Source organism: Callorhinus ursinus, unplaced genomic scaffold (genome assembly GCF_003265705.2).
Source record: "Callorhinus ursinus isolate GAN/ISIS: 27379988/994484 unplaced genomic scaffold, GSC_fseal_2.0 scaffold2380, whole genome shotgun sequence".
NCBI classification, from domain to species: domain Eukaryota; kingdom Metazoa; phylum Chordata; class Mammalia; order Carnivora; family Otariidae; genus Callorhinus; species Callorhinus ursinus.
The window spans coordinates 2,016-7,830 of record NW_027399434.1 but is presented as its reverse complement, the minus strand read 5'-3'; the positions used below and the strand labels follow the sequence as shown (position 1 = coordinate 7,830).

Sequence of the window (5,815 nt, the reverse complement as noted above, 5' to 3'; positions counted from 1 at the left end):
GGTGACCCCAGAGACACTGACCCTCCTCCGTGTTTTAGGAGCAGCGGTTGCGGCAGCGGAACACGGAGACAGAGGAGAGCCTGGCCAAGCGGCTGGCGGCCGCTCAGGTTGACCTGGAGAGCAGTGAGTGTGGGCCCTGGCGGCCGGGTGTCCCCCCGTCTCCTCAGCCAGCACGGGTCCCCGTGGAGGAGCCCCAGAGCCTGCACTGACCCTGTCCCCCCACCCCAGGCAAGGAGCAGGGCTTGTTTGACCTGGTCATCGTCAACGACAACCTGGACGTGGCCTATCGGGCCCTGGAGGAGGCCCTGGCCGAGGTGGGCTTCGCAGGGGGCGGGACTCAGCCCTGTGTTGCACGCGGGAGGGGGGGTGGGCAGGCCGCGTGGCCGTCAGCCCGCACTGGGTGAGACCCTCCTCCTCTGTCCACGGCAGGAAATCAAGAAGGCTCAGAGGACCAGCCGCTCCTGAGCAGGACCAGCAGCTGCGTACTCCCTGCTGGGGACTGCGCTCACCTCAGCTAGCGCCCAGACTGCCGCGGCCAGAGGACCCTGGCCTCCCCTTCCCCCTCTGCCGTGGGAGCTGGGTCAGGGTGTAATAAAGAACTGCTGGGCAGCAGTGTCCGTGAGCCACGGCATCTTGTCCTGGGCGCTGGGGACGGGGCCGTGCCTCCACAGTGGACCCCCGCTCCCGGCGGCCCCCAGACTCCCTGGACTCTACTTGCTGGGGCTTCCTTTGCCCCGTCTTCACAGCAGGGAGACCCTTGGTTGCTGGCGGGGGTGGGGGGGGTCCCCTGCAGCTGGGCTGGGGCCCCGGTCGGCATGGAGGAGCCTGCTGGACAACAGCTGCTTCTCCCACTGGCTCGTGGAGGTGCCCTGAGGCCTTGTGTGGGGAGAGGGACCCGGAGCTCATCCTGCTGGAGCCCCCTCCCTTCCTGCTCCGTCCCTGCCCTGGGCCGGGCTGGCTCAGGGACAGCCACTGCTGACCGGGAGGGAGGCCAAACCCCTGCATCGTGCTGCGTGCCGTCCTCTGCCTTGTGCATGGTCCCCCTGGCGCCCGGTCCGGTCCCTGTGTTCCAGGGAGGACACTGTGGAGGGTTGGAGAGGGGCTGTCCCTCAGCCCTGGTCCGTGCCCGGGCCATGCTCCGGTGGTGGGAGCCCGGCCTGGATGCAGGCCGGCCACACCAGCCGGCAGAGGGTTACTGGGCATGCCCCCCGCCCCCAGGCCAGAAGGCAGGTGAGGCGGGCCCAGACTAGGCCCAGACTACTGTGCAGAGGGAGGGGGGCGAGTAGGGGAGGCCCCTTCCCTCTCTGGGCCCTGTCCAGCCCCAGGGACAATCGGGAATTCAGACCCCAGGCCTTGGGGGGAACAATGGAGCCCTTGAAGGCCCTCCCCCCGCATTGTGCTTGGTGGTGAGAGGTGGCCCTGGGTCAGGCCCAGGACTCGGCCAGGCACACACCCTGCGAGGGCCAGTGTCCAGCCGGCTGGCAGGTGGAAGGGCTCAGGGACTCCCATTTCCTGGCCTGGAAAAGGTAGGGCACTGCCCAGGGGACCAGGCGTGGGCAGCTGTGTGGGGACAAAGGTAATGCACCCTGTCTGTGGGCCCAGGGTCTCGGGCTCAGGAGAGGCACTCGGGGGACACCAGGTACTGTGCCTGGTCGGACCACCCTCTCTTCTCAGGGGACAAAATGGCGTGGTGGGGGAGGTGGGGCCCCGGGGCTGCTCAGGCCAGCTGGTGAGCGGGAAGGGAAGGGGGTGCACCGGGGACCTTCCCCAGCAGCTGGGGCTCCTCAGCTGTGCCGGTCCGGCCAGGCAGCTGCAGTGTGTCTGGAGGCTGGGCCTCAGACGGTTCCGGCCCTGTGGAGGGCTGGGGAGGCCTACCCCGCACTCATGGGCAGACGCACCAGGGTGGGTGCACCTGCCTGCCCGGCGCACCGCTCCTGACCCAGCCTGGGGCTCCTTCCCGTAAGTCCTCGGGGTGCCTGCTAGGCCGCAGGTGCTCAGGTCTGGGCCCCAAGGGTCACCAGGAGCAGACCAGACCCCTGCTGTCCAGGAGCGGCCCCCAGGGTGCCACAGATGTGAGTGGGCGGGCGGGCGGCCCCGGGCAGGGCGCCAGACGCGGGGGGCGGGGGGTCGGGACGGGGGGGGGGCATGGGGGGGGGGGTGGGGGGGGGTTGGGGGAGGGGTGGAGGCCCCTGCATGGTGGTGCTGCCAGGGCCCCCGGGCTCCCTGCCACAGCAGCCCCAGGAAGCGCCGCGACGCCCTCCCTAGACCTGGCCCCTGCAGGACGAGCACGCTCCCGATGGACGCAGAGCGGGGCTGCAGGGTGGAGCGCTTTGCCGGCCCAGCCAACCTCCCCGGTTCATCCTGCCCCTGCTGAGCACCCGTGTGGTGGGGGGGGGGGCTTGTGCGTGTGTGAGCGAGGGGGAGGGGGTGCGTGGCACACGCGTGCGCGTGCCAGGGTCTGTATGTGGACCCTGTGAGGGTGGGGGCTCCCTGGGGCAGACCCCACAGGCTGAGTGTGGAGCAGGAGGGGGCTGGAGAGGGGCAGGCAGTGGGCAGCCTGGGGGCAGCCCCCGTCCACCGAGCGGGAGACCGGTGCGCTCGGGAGCCGCGTGGGCTAGATGGCTGTGGCAGGGTGCCCTCCACACCTAGGGCTGGAGAACTGGGCCGCCTCTGCTCTGGGCCAGGTGGGCCAGGTGGAGCCTGACTGAGGCCCCCAGGATGGCGGTCCAGGGCCCCGGGGAGGGACATGGGACACCCGCAGAGCCAACAGAGGGAGATGCTGGGGGAGTCCCATGGCCGGGTCAGGCCCTGGGCTCTGAGCTCTCGAAGTTCAGGCCCAAGCTGACCTCGGGGTGCTTGTAGGCGCTCGCGTGTGGATGAGGGGCCACCCAGTGCTAGGTTCTGCCGGAGAACCTACGGTGCCCTGAGGTTCCCGGGGCAGGGTCCCTTGCAGATCTGGGGGGGCCTGTCTGGCGGCCCCACCTCAGTGGGAGGAAGCTCCGCCTGCCCTGGAGGGGCTCCTGGGAGGAAGCCGGGCCAGGGATGGGAAGGAAATGGCTGGGCAGGCCCTGGTCCTCACCCCCTACACACCCCCTCCGCTCCCAGGACCTTTGTTCAGACCCCCGCAGGGGTGAGAGGAGCTCAAATGCAGAGCCCACTCATGGATGCAGGCCATCCTGCTGCCTGCCAGAGCCCACCACCCTCCTCCCGGCAGTCTGGTCGGCCCCGAGGCCCTGGCTTCCGCCTCCCGGATCCTGGATCCCTCTGAGAGCGATCCCACCCACACTTGCTCTGACCGAGCTGTGGGGGGAGCTGCCATCTGAACGGAGCTAAGGTGCCTGCAAACTAGCACCCCGCCCCCCCACCGCACCCCCACCCGGTGGCCGAGCCCCCCTGGCCTCCTCCTGGCAGCACTGGACAGCCTTGGGTCAGCCTTCACCCCTCCTCGGGGGCAGGGTCCTCCCTGGGGCCTGCAGCTCAGCAAGAGTCATCAGCCAAAGTCCCTGCTCTGTGTGGCAGCCCCCAGAGAAGTGCCTGCCAGACAGGAGGACTCCCGTGACGGGGCGGGGAAGCCACCCCCAGCTCCCCAGCAGCGCTCTGGCCATCATCGGGCACCTTCTCAGTGGCAAAAGCCCACACTTGCTCAGTCCTCCTGCACCCCTGTGTTGTCCTGTTCTGGAGCCCCTCCACCCCGGACATCGGATCGTTGTTAACCCTCACAGCCCCTCCAGGTGCCCCCAGGGCCCCCCTGTCCACTCTCCTGTCTGTCCTCCGCTCACCTGTGTTGACCCCCTTGGCTGTGCTGATGTCAGGTACCCGTGGAGCGAGGCGTCTCCGATAACGCTTTCCTGCCGTGTCCCCATTGCCGGGGGTGCGGGTGGTTGTGCTCCAAGCCAGCTTTCTCACCAGCCTGGGGACTTCTGTTTTCCTAGGATTTCGTTTATTTACTTGACAGAGACAGCACCAGTAGGCAGAGCGAGAGGGAGAAGCAGGCTCCCCTCGGAGCAGGGAGCCCAACACAGGCCTCCACCCCAGGACCCCGGGGTCAAAGGCGAAGGCAGACGCCCAAGTGGCTGAGCCCCCCAGCCGCCCCGAGGCTGGGACTTCTGCCAGCCCGGACGCTCCGTCCTTGGTGCACGGGCTCTCTGGAGGGGCCGTCCTGAGCAGCCGGGAGCTGTGTGGTGGGGGCTGCGTACACTCTTTAGGGTTCCCTTTCCTTCCACCTTCATTCATTTAATCGTGTATATCAGTATGGATTCATTTAGTTTACACTCTGGGTCGGACTCTGTAACCCAGTCTGTAATACTGCATTACTCCACTATTCCCCAAATAGACGTGGCTTCAGACACAGGGCCCTTCTGCGGTACGCTGCCACGTCCCTCACTGTGGGCACGCGTGTGTGTGCACGTGCCTGCCTGTGTGGGTGCGCGTGTGTGCGGACGTGGAGGGCGCGTGTGTGCATGTGCAGGGGCTGAGTGAGGGCGTGGGCACGCGTTTGCACACGTGTGCGTGAGAGCGTGTGGGGGCGCCCCAAGTGTGCGCACACACGTACTTCCGTGCATTGCCGTGCGCCGACGTGTGTGTGTGTGTGTGTGCGCGCGGGCTTGCACTTCCTTGCTCTCCAGCACAAGCACGCTCGGGCCCGTTCCCTCCCCCCACCACGGCAGGAGCAGCTCCTCCACAAGCTCACGGTCCTTTACTGAGAGTGGCACCACGGTGCCTGTGTTCCTTGCTATGGATGTTTTCGCATGGCCACCCTTTTAGCTGCCGGGCAAGGGGCTATGCGCGTGTACAAACCCATGTACGCGCACTGGATCGTGACACTCCCTGGGGAGCCATCCTGTCTTGTTCAGCTGAACGCGAGTCCAGAGCGGATCTCCGACGCTACCCCACAGCTACGTGGGACATTCCAGTCCCTCCTCTTCCCTGGCGGGTCTATGGCCCCCAGGGAGTGAGAACCCCCAGGCAGTGACAAATAAAGCTGATAGGGGACAGCGCCCGCGGTCCCAGCCTCTGAGGCAGGTGGAGGAAGGGCGGGGCATGTGCAGAGTGGGCCAGGGCGTGGCGTGCAGAGGGTGGGCGGCCTCGGACACGTATGGGCGCGTGCGCAGGGCAGGCCTGGCACGTGGGGTCGTGTTCGGGGTGGGGCGTGGAGGGGTGGGTGTGGGCAGGCATGGAGCGGTGTCGGGGCGTGTGCAAGGTGAGCCAGGGCATGGAGCGTTGGGCGTGGACGCGGTGTGGACGTGTGTGGGCGCATGAGTGTGTGCAGGGTAGGATGTGTGCAAGGTGTGAGTGGGGCAAGGATGTGGGCAGGGGTGCGGGTGGAGCGTGGGTGTGTGCAAGTGTGCATGGGTGTGTGAGGGGCGGGTATGCTGGGGGCGGGGCCTTGGTTCCGACGCCGTGTGGTCTCGACCTGGGGGTGGACGGTACCCGGCGATGGACCAGGTACGCTTGGCTGTTACTACTGCAAAGTCTTGGGAGTCCCAGGAGCGGGGTCAGTGGGCTTCCTAAGGTGACCGGTGAGCTAGGCTCTCAGGGAGCAAGACAGGGCCTGGCACAGTTGCGCCCAAGGTTTGCTGATGGTGCGCAGGGGCGCAGGACAGAAAGCCGTCCAGGACAAGGCCTGGGGTTTGCCATTCCTGCCTGCATCTGCCTGGCCACGTCAGGAGGCATCTCGGGCCTTGGATTTGGAGGACCCTCCCGCATGGGACTGAGGCCAGAGCCGGTCAGTGCGGCCTCCTGAGCGCGGACTGACCCTGGCGTCACTGGGCGCGTGACACAGGCCCTGCACACACACACACACACACACGCAGCA

General features: G+C 67.5%; 1 long non-coding RNA gene across 1 annotated transcript; it reads left to right on the top strand.

The window, feature by feature from the left end:
• The first annotated feature begins 6 nt into the window (after window positions 1-6).
• Window positions 7-622, top strand: LOC112819083 (uncharacterized). The gene is made up of 3 exons (XR_003206762.2): window positions 7-123; window positions 229-314; window positions 430-622. It is a non-coding gene; the product is annotated as an uncharacterized lncRNA (long non-coding RNA).
• Window positions 623-5,815: the final 5,193 nt, after the last annotated feature.